Source organism: Palaemon carinicauda, chromosome 1, assembly GCF_036898095.1.
Source record: "Palaemon carinicauda isolate YSFRI2023 chromosome 1, ASM3689809v2, whole genome shotgun sequence".
Taxonomy (NCBI): Eukaryota; Metazoa; Arthropoda; class Malacostraca; order Decapoda; family Palaemonidae; genus Palaemon; species Palaemon carinicauda.
Genome location: NC_090725.1, coordinates 329,359,271 through 329,374,972, shown reverse-complemented (window position 1 = coordinate 329,374,972; position 15,702 = coordinate 329,359,271).

Here is a 15,702-nt window from a genome sequence, read left to right as displayed (position 1 = left end):
TGGTGCAATCATCGTTTATGGATATATAACTCTAAGAAGTCAATATTTACCTGAAAATTTTCTATTTTTGATAAAAACAAATATTGTGTTTCTTTTCATATATGCACATTTCACAAGACTTAATGATATAAAACATATAATAAAAAGCTCCAGTTACTTTTTTAAGGGAAGATCAGATAATCATTAATAACGCAGTCAGTCACTGCACCACCAGTCTAAGATTAACAAGTTAAAAGGGCAAAATACTAAGGTAGAGTACCTGTATTGTATCATTTTTGTCTGCATTACTATGTGGTTGATAAAAAATCCATATATCATAAGAACTCTATAACGTAAGTACATAGTATTCTACTTTCTGTGGTCTACAATTATACAAATTAAATTTTATATTATATCTGTTATAATGAAATTTATGTCATTAAATTTTAAATTTAGATGTCATAATAGCAACGTACAGAATTTTTAAGGAGTATTGAGGATAAGGAATTATATATAAGAATTTTCGTATATAATATGAGCCTATTACTATTTTTTATTATCTATTACATAATATAGGTTTTTTTTTTACTTTAAAATTCGCAGGATATCTATAAGTTGGAAAAAAAATAATAATACTTTAAGAGGTTTTATCTTACTCTGAAAAAACATTTATCTATTTCTTAAAGTAAAAAAAAAGGAATTTGAAACAAAAGGAAGTTTTAATATCTATCCATTAGGGAGGGAATTATTGGTTCCCTCATTATCAGTATTCTCTCTTTTGGCTCATAACTCCCCTGATATATTGGATTTTCTGTGTCTAACAAAACAGGAGAGAAAATGAAGGTTGTCAATATCTCTCACATGCTGATATATCATCTTAGATTAATCGATATTTTAGCCTCAGCGAAGGAGGCTATAAAATCGAGTCAGTTTATCTATATATTTGTTTGAGTGTGTGTCTCTATCTGTCTTTAGACAGAGTTATGTTAGAAATACTCAACGAATTTTGACGGAATTTTTACCTCAGATAGATTTCGGTCTTGGACCACCCCATGAAAATTTGGAGATGATCAGATTTGCATTTTATGCCATTTCAAAGATAGCGTTAAAACAAGTTGACTGGTGTTGACGAAATTCCCACCACAGATAGATCTTAGGATATGGAAAGCCTCATTACATTCATATGAACAAGATCTGGATCCAGAATATTTATCTTGATTTGCATATTTTCGCATTTTAAAGATAAGGTAAAAACAAATAGACGGATTATGACGAAATCCCCACAAGAGATAGCTCGTAGGCCATGATCGACTCCATTAGAATTTGGAGATGATCAGGATCCGGATCCAGAATCTAGATCCAGATTTGCGTTGTTTTGCCATTTTTAAGATAAAACAAATCGACGGATGTTGTAAAATTTTCCACTACAAATTGATCTTTTCCCAAGGTTGACCACATTAAATTTGAGAGAAGATCAGAATCCGGATCCAGACTCTATCCGGATTTGCATTTTCACAGTTTTGCCATTTCGCATTATGCAGGTCATGTAGTTTTGATAATATCCTTAAGATAACTTTAAAACTACTCCCCGAAATTGGCAAAGTTCTTACCAAAGATAAATATTAGGTGACGTTTGACCTTATTAGCTTTTAGAGATGATCAGGATCGGGATCCAGAATCAAGATCCGGATTTGAATTTTTTGTCATTTTAAAGATTACGTCAAAACTAATTCCCGATTGTTGAAAAAATTTTCACCATAGATAGATCTTAAGACATGAAAGACTCCATTAAATTTGTAGATGATCTTGATCAGACTCCAAATTCTTGTCTGGAATTCCATTTTTCACCGTTTAAATGATAACGTCAAAACAATATGACGATTTTGACGAAATTTTAACCATACATGAATCTGAACCCATAGATGTCACAAAATTATGGAGATGACAAGTATCTGGATCCAGATTGATTTTTCTCCATTTTGAACATAATGTCCAAACAAATTGACAGATTTCGACAAAATTTCCACTTCTTATAGATCTTAGGCCATGGACGACTTCATTACCTTTGGCGGAGCTTAGAAATCTCTTATTGGTGTTGTCTATAAATGTATTTACTCCAAAATATTTCTTTCCTGAAGATGAAAGTGATAAAATAATTAGAATTTTATGAATGCAGAAAAATTCTTCGAATCCTCTCGGTGGGAAATGAATTAGGAAAGCGCATTATCATACAATGAATGAACGCCTGCATTTGAAACAGCTGGACTCATAGAACCCATTTGCATTCATTAAAAATATCCCTAAAGAATTTTCCCATTTAAAAATGGATAGAGTGGAATAATGAAGGATTGTGTTCACGATTTAACTGAAGCTTGATTAATATATAGCTAAAAATAGTTTCGTTTATTGCTAACATTAGAATCTACAATACTATGCTATAAATTTTGCAAATACCTATGAATACATAACGTCCAAAAATTATTATTATTATTATTATTATTATTATTATTATTATTATTATTATTATTATCATTATTATTATTATTATTATTATTATTATTATTATTATTATTATTATTATTATTATTATTATTATTATTATTATTATTATTATTATTATTATCTTTTACAAATTTTATTATTATATAGTACTCAAAAAAAGCCAATGCAATAAGAAGATATAAACTTACTCCTTGTCTTACAAAGATCCTTACATTTACCAAATAAACTCTATCATATTATAAATCACAGATACCTTAAATACATTATTAGTTATTTAGATCAGGAAGCCCAAAATATGAAAGGATAATTAAACCCTTTTATAACATCTATACCCGAGGAGTTAAAAGACAATTTGGCAAGCCATTCACTTTCTTAAACCAAACACTTAAGAAGGATATCGAGCCCAGAATCAGGAAATAGTCTCCGAAAGTTCAAGAGCCTTTTCTCTTCAACTAGGATAATTCCAGAGAAGAAAACATACAAAGGAGGATAGGCAATATTCTATATGGATTTTGAGGTTATGGATTTCCAAATGATATTTAGTTTTGGCTGAAGTAACTTCTGTTGGGAGTAAGTAAATTCCTTTTGAGTAACCTATTATTTGAGTAACCTATTATTTCTGGTTCTTCTCGTGTTCAATTCTGAATATACACACAGGCTTAAACACCCACTTACGATCATGGACTATTCTTGAAAGCATAAATATATATATATACATACATATATATATATATATATATATGTGTGTGTGTGTGTGTGTGTGTATACATATATATATATATATATATATATGTATACACACATGCATACACACACACACACACACACACATATATATATATATATATATATATGTATATATATATATATATATATATCTAGGTCCTTTCCTTTTCCTATCAGTGTAATATTCCCCACATTCCTTCAAACCATCCATGCTTTTCCTCCCATCTGATTCCCCTTCCTTTGAGGAATTCCCTTCTGGCCTCGAAATCAAATTCCAAGACTTACCATCACCCAGATATATTCCTATAGATTCTTCCTAAGACCCTCGCCTTTCCCTGACAGTTCACCGAAATCCATGAAAATCATATCTATGGTATTTTTGGGTATATATGTTAAAGTTTACTTATTTAAAATGTATTTGTAAAAAATCATTGTATATACTAATGTCCGCAACCCGTTATAAGGGAATTTTTTTTCGATAGATATATACACACACACACAGATTCAACCCATCCCCCTCTCTTCCCCCCCCCCCCCTAACTTCTGTTGTTCGCACTTGTTTGGGCAATCTGTAGGAGAATGATGTTTCCCTAGTGGTTCCCGTTAAGCGTGAAAGAGATACACACACACACACACACACACACATATATATATATATATATATATATACACACATATATATATATATATATGTATATATATATATATATATATATGTATCTATATATATGTTTGTATACATATATATATATATATATATATACATATATATATATATATATACATATATATATATATATATATATATATATTACGTAATATGCATATATATATATAAATCTCTCTCTCTCTCTCTCTCTCTCTCTCTCTCTCTCTCTCTCTCTCTCCTTTAGGAAAATAGTAATTTGTTTCATAAAATCCGTGTGTGGGTTGCATGAAAAATAGAAGTTTGTAATAAAATACGAGAGGGATTTAACAAAGCTTCTGTTTATTTTTGTTATGAAATACTTCAACTTTCACGAAGCAAAGTTCTGACAGGAAATTTTAAATAAGGTTAAACCCTTCTCCACTACCTGGGTTTTTTTTTTTTTTTTTTTTTTTTCAAAACTAGATTTTCTTCTTAATGATTATATGTATCATTGTCCTAAAAGAGAAAAGAGCTTAGATTCAGATTATTAAGAAAGAGGCACCTAATATTATTATATCACTTCCAATCTAATATTATGAACGCTGTATTTTCATGAATAAACATTTTACATATGTTACTAGATTATTATTGATTTTTTTATATATTCATTACAAGTTGGCCTTTAAAAAAAATTAAGATTATCAGTTTCTCTAATAAAATGAAGTATCAGATAAAGGATAATAGCTTTAATTTTTTTATCTTTTTATCATTAACCTCATTGAGACTTTGAAAATTATGATATGACAAAGAATTAACATGTATCAGAATTCAATTAAGTATTTAGAGAAGGCTTATGATCTTGTCTAACTTATTCATAAACTCGTTTACTGTGTTATTGTTTACTACATCGCTGGAAGACTATTCCAAGTATTTGCTATTTTGTATGTAAAGAAATGCCACACTAAGTGGTGTTGTACCTTTCCAATTCCAGTTTGTATCCGTTATCTCTGGACTGATTTGTACTAAGTGAGAATAGAATGGTATAAAGTACATATGTTATTCCTTTAAGAATTTTGAATGCCTATATTGACCGTCCCTTTAGTCGTCGAGTTTGTAGATCAAATATGTTGAAACGTTCCATCCTCCGTCTATATCTAAATTGCCTTTGTGTGGAACTTAGTTTGGTGGTCCTAGCTTGTACTGCTTCCAGTCAATGTACATCCTTCTGAATATGTGGAGCCCAGAATAGGACTGCGTATACTAGATGGGGTCTTACTAGTGATGTGTACAATTGTAGCATAGTCTCTTGTTGTCTATATTTGAATTGTCTATTTATGTAACCTATTAGTTTCTGTGCTTTCTTCTCAGCTTTTATGCTCTGTCTCTATTGTACTGCCCAGCAGCGGGTAATCTGAGAGAGAGAGAGAGAGAGAGAGAGAGAGAGAGAGAGAGAGAGAGAGAGAGAGTCATCAAAGGTTTAAAGAATCCTGTATTCCAATCGGAAGTTTTGACTAGTGAGAATGAAAACTTCGATTGAAAAGTAAAGTAAAATAAAAAGCTGGGCCAACTAAATCTAATTCCGCCTCTTGGTAGGTTTTAAGAATTTAGGAAGGGTATTCCTGGGTCTTTTGAAATCGCTCACAAGATCCAATTATATGTATCTGACCATCTTTTGATGGGAGAGAAAAGATTGTTCTATGGATGCTATATATACAAGAATGATTCTGGATGGGAGTAGTTATGTCTATAGTAGTAGCAGTAATAGTAATAGAATATTTATACATGTATATATATATATATATATATATATGTGTGTGTGTGTGTGTGTATATACATACATACATATATATATATATATATATATCTATATATATACATGTATATAATATATATATATATATATATATGTATGTGTGTGTATATATATATATATATATATATATGTATGTATATATTATATATATATATATATATATGTATATATAAACATATATATGTATATATACATATATATACATGTATATAATATATATATATATATATATGTGTGTGTGTGTGTGTGTATATATATATATATATATATACAGTTTATATATATATATATATATATATATATTTATATATATATATATATATATATGTGTGTGTGTGTGTGTGTGTGTATGTGTTCATGTGTGGGTGTGTATCTTTGTGCATGTGTGTATGCTTTGGTGTGTCCTCGTATATAATTGTGTGAGTCTTTAAAGATATAACAATAATTAATAATTTCTTTTTCTTTAATTCATCATTCATTTATGTTTCCCAAAGCTTACTTTATAGAATTATATTATCTGCTTTGCAAATATATATGTGTATTCCTTTTGCATTTTGTATAAATGTTTTTAATATTACTATCAATGAAAAGACATTGGTATCTTTTCTGACGAATTGGAGGGAAGATATTTAAATTCATATCTGATTTTTCATAATAGATAAAATAATCGAATGATATTCTGCATGCTAAGAGTTCGAATAGCATTCCCAGTGCAAATATCAACTTCAGTGTTGCAAAGTAAGTAAACACATTTTTCATGGAGCTAAGGGATATCTCTCGGAGTTGCAATCTATCTTCAATCGGTGTAAAAATGATAAGTAAATTTTCCTCGGAGGGAGAAGTCTTACATTAAACTCCATGTACTGAAGAAAAGGAGGAAGGTTACTGAGCTTCGTTGATATAATCTAGATTTCTAAAGCAGATGAAATTGAGTTCGACGAACTGACTACAAATGAAATGTCTTCAAGAGTCACATCTTGAGATCAGGTTGCAATTCCTCATCTATCACTCAATGTTTGGGGACCTTCATTTCAATCATTTTTCTGAATTACTTAATCTTTTTATTTCTTCTTTTTTTATGCGATGATATGAAAATCCTAACTGATATTGAGACCAAGCTGTAATTTTTTTCCAATATCATGTAATTCAATTTCCTATCTTGTGATATATAACATGATATAGGCGGAGGCATGCACTCAACCGTGCGCCTGTTCTAGTATTATATGTTTTTGGATGATTTCCCCCAGAGACATGTTATGTATTTTCTTAAAATCTATGTTATAATTTTCATATCAATTCTGTCCATAGCTTCCACTTTCCCCCACTTGTGTTCCCCTCCATTTTTACTCTATTTCTTTGTTTTTTTATCTCTAAAATGTATGGTCTAGAATATTTATTTCTATCTAGAGAAGTACTGATATATATATATATATATATATATATGTATATATATAGGATATATATATATATATATATATGTATATATACATATATATAGCATATATATATATATATATATATATAGCATATATTATAAGTATGTATGTATGTATATATACGAGTATATATATATATATATATATATATATAATTATATATATCTATATATTTCATACGAAAGCCTGTTGAATTTCTTATACCTAAAGGCCAGGTGAAATGATACTGATGCCACCTTTACTAGGGGCTTGGTTGCTTTAAAAGTCCCTTGGGAAAACTGAGTTTTCTCCCTCTGCATATTTTATGGTGATATGATGCCAATCGAAGACTGTCACAGAATGGGAAGGTGATATTTGATAAACAGAGAAAGTGGAGACTGAAGATATCTTTCATCGTGAGAATTCTTTGAATGTTGTTTCTTAAATGTATTCGGGGAAAATATATTGAAAGCCACTGGACATCTGGCTGCTTGAGAGAGAGAGAGAGAGAGAGAGAGAGAGAGAGAGAGAGAGAGGCATAATATCTGTGCCTACAATAATATATCTAAATATCATATTGTACAAGCTGTTTATATATAGCATGCTTTAGAAATGACTTGAGAGAGAGAGAGAGAGAGAGAGAGAGAGAGAGAGAGAGAGAGAGAGAGATTTATCAGCATTTTCTATAATATCACCACAATTTAGTGTGGTCCTCTCTTAAATAATATGATGAAAGTAGATTTTTCTAATATTGTTATCAAATCCACAGAAAGAATTCTTAAGACAAAGTTAAATAGTTTCTATAAAAAAGATTAAAAACCTACAATACGTTAGAACTTTTCCTTTTAAAGAGACTTTTTTTCACTAGAGTTTCATTTAACTTTCAAATTTTCCCTTTCCAAATACAAAAATATCAATTTCTTATATCATTTACATATTCGTCAATGTTTTTAATTTATTTCCGTTATATATTTGGTAAATATTTGAAAATAGGATTTGTTTTCTAATCATGCTTTGAAAAGTATTCTTCATTTCAATTCTGAAAATATATATATTTTTAAAATGTCACCTTTTAGTGCAGGACTCAACGAAAAAGGGTGGATTTTTTAAGACCTTACATGGCCTAGAAAAAAGGTAGTTTTTCCATGGTATTCAAAAAAGTTGTAGCTCTTCAGAGATGAAGGTGGCTCTCAAAAATGTCTGGGAACAAGAATAACTCTTGGGAAAAATAAGAAACTAATACGATTGGGAAAGATAGGAAAGTTAAAGAATAAATATAAATTGAAATTATTCCTAATTTTCTTATCATATTTTGAGTATTTCCCTTTACGTGAATGCTTATGGAACCAAGCAGTCATCCACTGAAATATGGGTAAAATCTCACTTCGTTTTATATATATTTTTAATATCATTAATGCTTAATGGCAAACTGAAACCTTTGAAAATAAAATATATTACAGTATTTATCCCAAAAAGGAACAAAAACTAAATCTTTTATATCTGATTTACATCGAATGTATCCGTTTTAATCTTTGATTAATAATAGATATATTTTCTGATTAGAAATATATTAGTTTTCTTTGTAAGAACTTTTGTAAACAATATATCTCTCCAAAGATAAATGAAATATAAAAGTACTTATTCAGATAGTATAGAAGTTTTGGTCGGATATATTTTTCAAAAGAGCTTTTTTTTCTTGCTTTCTAATTCAAAGTAAAATCAAGACGCTTCTAGGTTGGTAGGCGTAAATAAAAGAACTCATTACAGTGAAAAAGAGATGATTTTGATTTAGTTGAGTGAATGGTTCCAATCTAAGATTTAGTGGTACTGTACAACTGGTTTCATCAATTTCGGTACACTTCATGGCAAGCTAAAGAGACGTCTCATACTTGTACAATGTAGCGAAAGAGAACGTCTTGGCATCGTTGTCTGTAACCAAAAAAAAAAAAAAAAAAATAGATAAAATAAAATAAAATAAAATAAACCAAAAGACTCAAAAACAGGTGATCAGAAGCCGTGTTATTGATTTTACTGAGTTCCGAAAAGGAAAATATTATCTGCTACATTGTACATTTGTCATACGCCCCTTTAGCTTCCCGTGAAGTGTGCTAGAAACGAAAGAGGCCAACTTTGCAAGCGAGATATTGTTGAGTTTTAGATATAGGTTGTATCAACTCGCTTTAATTTTGCATCAAACATTTTTTCCTCAATTATGAACATCGGAATTATATTGATTTTATTTTTTAATGTGTAAAAATTTTATAACAAATATTTAGTGATGTAAATTGTATAAATTTGTCTTTTATTTTAACTAAGTAACAAACAAATCTAACTAAAATTCGCCTAACTTATCAAGACAATCATTTGAACCATTTCTAAAAATATAAACCCTTTATTGAATTTTTCAGTCATAGAAATTAAAAGTATTTCCGTTTCTAGAAATATATTTTCTCATTTACCTGGTGAAGGAGGACAGGCAAATTCTGTCCGAAGACCTCATTTACATATTATGAGAAGGTGTAAGAATACTGTGAGGTACCTTAAACAGCTGATATATTCAGAACGACCAAATTAGTTTTATGTTAGGGTTTATGATAGGATGAAGATTATTTGGAGCAATGAAGGCAGGTAAGTTGTTTATCATCACTAACCTTCCCCTTGTGATTGAGTTGATTCTGCTTTTTACAGACCAGAAGAAAAAAGGAGGAATTTGATTAATATATATATATATATATATATATATATACAGTATATATATATATATATATATACATATATATATATATATATATATATATGTATATATATATATATATATATACATATATATATATATATATATATATAAATATATGTATATATATATATATATATATATGTATATATATATATATATATATATACATATATATGTATATATACTTTATTACATAGGGGAGATAGTATGAGAGGACGCATAATAGCTAACACATCTGAATAAAAAACTTTCTGCATATTATTCATGAATTTGTTCATTCTCAAGTTGAAAATAAAAGAGAAAATACACTAGAAAACACTCCTCTAAAGGAAAGACATTCATCATTTGAGTGAAAGCCAGCCTGGGACACACCAAATCAAATTAAAACCCACAAGAGACCTATATATATATATATATATATATATACATACATATATATATATATATATATATATACATACCTGAGTTCGTAAATGTAAAGTTTGTTTGTTTGTACATGGTGACTCTTCATATTTTTTGAGTCTCGATTTAATCATTGTTTAAGGGTATATAATATAAAGAAAATATAGAATAATAATTCTGAATAATTCTATAAAACATGGAAATATGTAGATTTTGTCAAATGTCAAAAGAATCATAAAGGAAAAATTGGAACAAGAAATCATTGAGGAAAACCATTTTAACGTGTTATGAAAAATACATTTATATTATGAAAAACTACATATATTATTCACAAAGCTCGTGACCATACTTTAACGATCAGGGAAGAAGTCTTAAAGGTTATCAATCTGAATAAAATATTACATTTAGATTGGAGTTTTAGCGGGATTTACCTTGATCTCACTTATACATAAACACACACACACACACCCACACATATTTATATATATATATATATATATATATATATTTATATATATATATATATATATATATGTATATATATATACATATATATATATATATATATATATACTCAGACACACACACACACACACACACATATATATATATATATATATATATACTACTACTACGACTACTACTACTACTACTACTACTACTACTACTACTAATAATAATAATAATAATAATAATAATAATAATAATAATAATAATAATAATAATAATAATAATAATAGTGATGATAATGATAATAACCGTCCTTTTATGAAAGGATAATAAAAAACATCTTGCAAGTTAGACTATTGTTAGAAGAAAATAATCCTGTCTCAATATTTTAGCCCAGTGTAACTGTCATTTAGTGATCCAGCCGTGCATGAAAGTACCACAAAATTCGATATTGGTCTCTCAATCTCAATCTAGAACCGATACTTGTGAATGAATGTATGCATTTTTATATATTATGGGTTAATTGTTTTTATATGTATATGAGAGTATATATCCAGCAGTACGTTTGGCTCTTAACACGAATGAACAAATCAATTTTATGAAAACAAAGAAATTCTGTGGAAGTCTACTTCAAAGGCCTCTGTAATAATATTAAAACATTCTGAAACTAGTTCTAATCTGATTGGACCACTTCAAAGAGCTTGAATAAAATATTTTTTTGGTTTTATTGAAAAACGTTTAAAATAGCGTTATGATTCTCTTTAGTGGTAAAATATTTATTTTCGCTGTGTTTTTACATCTTTGTTCACAATATTATTTCTAATTTCATGTCATGTTCTTCTGTTCCTAGTTTTTATGAATTCTAAACGTTTTTATCTTTAATTAAGTCAACTGATAAGGTTAATTACGTGATAGTTTATGACAATATTGAAGAAAAACGAAAACTTTAAGCAATTGTATTAATTGGAGGCATATATTTTGGGTTGAACACATTACATGTGAATTATTGCGTAAAATATTCTTTGTTTTTTATCTAAAAGTGGAGAGTTGGACCTCCTAGCTAATGCTCGCTTCACACTAGTGGAGTTTTTTCCGTGCGTAAATATTTCCGCTCGCCCAAAGTCATGTCTTCACATAAGAGAGTTTTCCATGAGCGGCCTAGTAGTTTCTATAAGTCGCTACACTGATTTAGCGTGGTTTAGTAGTGCACGCGGCTAGTAAATCACTACCGCTCGGGGATTCTTCCGAGCGGGCTGCGTATAAAGAGCTTCATTGATCTTCATTGATTTGCAATCCGCGTAGCATATATCCGCTCGTGTAAAACAAGCCTAAGAGTAATAAAACTTATACTAATAATAATTTTTTTTCCCATTACTATAGGGTAAGCTCAGACATTTGGGAGACACCTTAACCTTTGATCTTGAACTTCCAAAATTTAATAATTTTCAGCTTTTTATATAACAGGTTATCCTTGCCAGTTTAGTTACTCTACGATTAAAATTGTGGCCAGGAAGCTGTTCACAAACAAGAAAAACCAACCACACACAACCAGTGGCGAAAACATAACCTCGTTCCAGTTACATAGGCTGAGATAATAATCATATCTTGCTATATTCATATATCCTTCTAATGTACTGTATTATATCTTCTAGTGTCTTTTTCTTTAAGACAAAGAACGCAGAATATTACTATAATACAGTGATGTATCATTACTCATAGTGGAATTGTTATTGGTTTGTAAGAAATTAATGGCAATAGTATTAGCTTGCTGTCCCTTTAACTTATTATAGGGATATATAATTACTTCCAGCTGCCTTTCCAGTGGGTTTACAAGAAAAAATATAGCTAGATATGTAGTCCCGGCTTTGTTCATGTAGCTGGATGACATATAATTAAAATTTGTTGGATTTTTTTCATAGATTTTATGAAAATAATTACATATATGATTCATATTTTGACATTATGTTATGGCTTTGTAATATAGAGGTACATATATTAAGTCTTCCCAAATGAGTCATGAATATTATTTCTCCTGTTATTATTATAATTATTATTATTTTTTCATTACTAGTACAAGCTAAGTTACAACACTAGTTGCAAAAGTAGGATGGTATAAGCCCAAAGGCTCCTATAGGGAAGAAATATAGTAAATTACTCGTTACCATATGCCAATATAATCAAAATAAGTTTGATAAACGGCTCTTCAGGTCATATACCAAGAAGAAAAAACTATATCTAATCTCACAGAGGGGTAGGATACTATACAGGTAAAAATTGAGCCTTTAGTCACTCTTATGAAGAACCTGAGAAAAACACACCATTCTTCTATCTATGTAAATAAATGGATAGCAAGCAGTGACGTTGTGGAGTTCCTCAAGAAACATGTTTGGAAGGAGTAGGAAATTAGTTACATACAGTCGGGATAATTCCACCTAACACCAGTAGAAAGCTTTTTCACTTATGAATAGTCTCAGACGGTGTATACTCTGTATGTTATAAAGACCATCCATGTAGACCACTGGCTTCAGGATACTGGGCTATTAGTAAATTTCAATAAACATGTTTAGGAAAATTACATTAGTTGCCCAAAGTGGCAAAATCCCTTCACCAAGCCTAGTAATATTAACTCTACTTAAACGTTTCTTTTTTTGTTTTAGATGTTATTTTGCACAAATCAAACTTCTATATAAGTGAGAAGAATATAATTTGAATCACCATTTAATCACATGTCGTGTATATCACTAGTATAGAGGATTACTGATTAAAATACTAAATGATACAACGGATGGCAGAGTGAGGTCGCTGAAAGGTTTCCAACCCATGATAAATGCATATATATATATATATATATATACTTATACACACACACACGCACACACAAACACACACACACACACACACACATATATATATATATATATATATATACACACACACACTTATACATACATATAAGAAATCATGACTTAAGTATACTAGATCATAACTGGTATTTGTAGGTATCTGAAATAAAGTTTTATTGAATTTTACGAAATATATGTCGATCATTATCAAAAAAAAAAAAAAAAAAAAAAAAAAAAAATATTGTGTACATTAAATCAGTATTATGATATTCGTTTCACACATTTTAATAACAAAGGTCAGCGTTATAATAATTGGATAATAAACACTATTTTCAGTAGCAAATCTGAACGCAATGTAAATGGAGGCCAATATGCATTCCTAAAAATATAGATATATGGTGACATAAAGTAATCATATATAACACTTTTAAGTAGCAATTCATCTCTGAGGTTTGGACAGTTTTCATCACCACGCTGGCCATCAGCGGATTGGTAATAGTACACTTTTTGTCTGATCGCTCACAGAAAACCAACTTAGTAGGGGTGACCTTGATTATTTCAGTTTTTCTGATCATGGAGAAATAGAAACCCTTTAAATACGTGTGCTCATATAAATAACTGTAAATGAAACATTTTAACAGTTTCAATGACAAACCAGATTAATCTTATATATTATATATATATATATATATATATAGAGAGAGAGAGAGAGAGAGAGAGAGAGAGAGAGAGAGAGAGAGAGATGTATATAAATGAATACATTTATAAACGCATATACAGTAAACAAGAAGTCAATAAACGAAACAGCATTGCAAACAAATATTTATTTTTCTTGTATATTTCAAAAAAATTCCATCAGCAAGACATTTCCTTTCCGTATGTAGTGCATTTATTGGAATTATTTATTTTGAAACGCATGAGTTTTTCATATGCAAAATATCATTCGACTATTTTGACTGGGAATAAATGGCTTCAGTATCAGTACGGTACAGCAGTCTCTAAACTAGGAGTCAATTTGCAATAGAAAACAAAAAAATATTTCATAAAAACTATTTATTTTTTTTCAACTCCTATTGGAAAGCTTAAATGATAGATGTTATCCAAATATTCATATATTATCCTCCCCTCTTGGTCTATGAAATTCGAAATTATTGGTAAGGTACCTAATCAGAGCTTGGACCATTTTATAAAACTGAAATTGTTCTTCATTCTGAATCTCCTGTTACTCATGTTTCAGTGAGGGTCACTAACTAGTATACATATGGGTTATGTTTCATCCCTGTTAACATACACACAAACGCACACAAATACTCACACATATATACATGAATATATATATATATAATATATATATATTATATATCAATATTTATATATTTATAAAGTCATAGTTTATCTTAGCATATATAAATCCAATTGAAAAGTCCTATTATTCTTAACTTTTATATATATTTTTTCTCAATTGCTCTCATACCTACTATGCCTCTCCAATTATGTTCCCCTAGGGATAAATTTCTTACCTTTTTTACCTGATTTATGACCATCCATGTAAGATTGAAGTGAAGTTACTGAGGTAAGCCACTATACTTGTATTTAAGATGTACTTTATGATCCTCCATACATTCAAGAAAGATTTCGTGTAATTTTCATCTTATTATAAAGCCAGAAAAAGAATTATTATTATTATTATTATTATTATTATTATTATTATTATTATTATTATTATTATTATTATTATTATTATTATTATCATGGATATGATATGAAGTCTTTAAAATAATACAGGAATGATAAATTACTATCCAAAACATATTCAATAATCCCTTGAGCACACACGCACTACGACCTCAATATTAAACATAAATATACCAAATATAAATCCTTTGAGTTATATAAGCTCCATTTGCTTTGACATTGCACATATGAATATGAAATATATAATACTGAAATCTACATTTAAAATCTTTCCCCCAAAATACATACATTTCATGAAATCACAAAACATTAAGTGTATATTACACCCATCACATGAGGAACCAGACGGGAAATTGAATTTCCGGTTTAATTACAAGCAAATATATTTAGGTATGTTTTGTTGTTCAGATGATGAGATATTATTGTTTCCTTTATTGAAATCTCAGTTATTTAGCTTTAATGATTTTCTGTGTGGAATTTCGCTCCTGTTTCCCTAACAGCTTTTAGGCTTC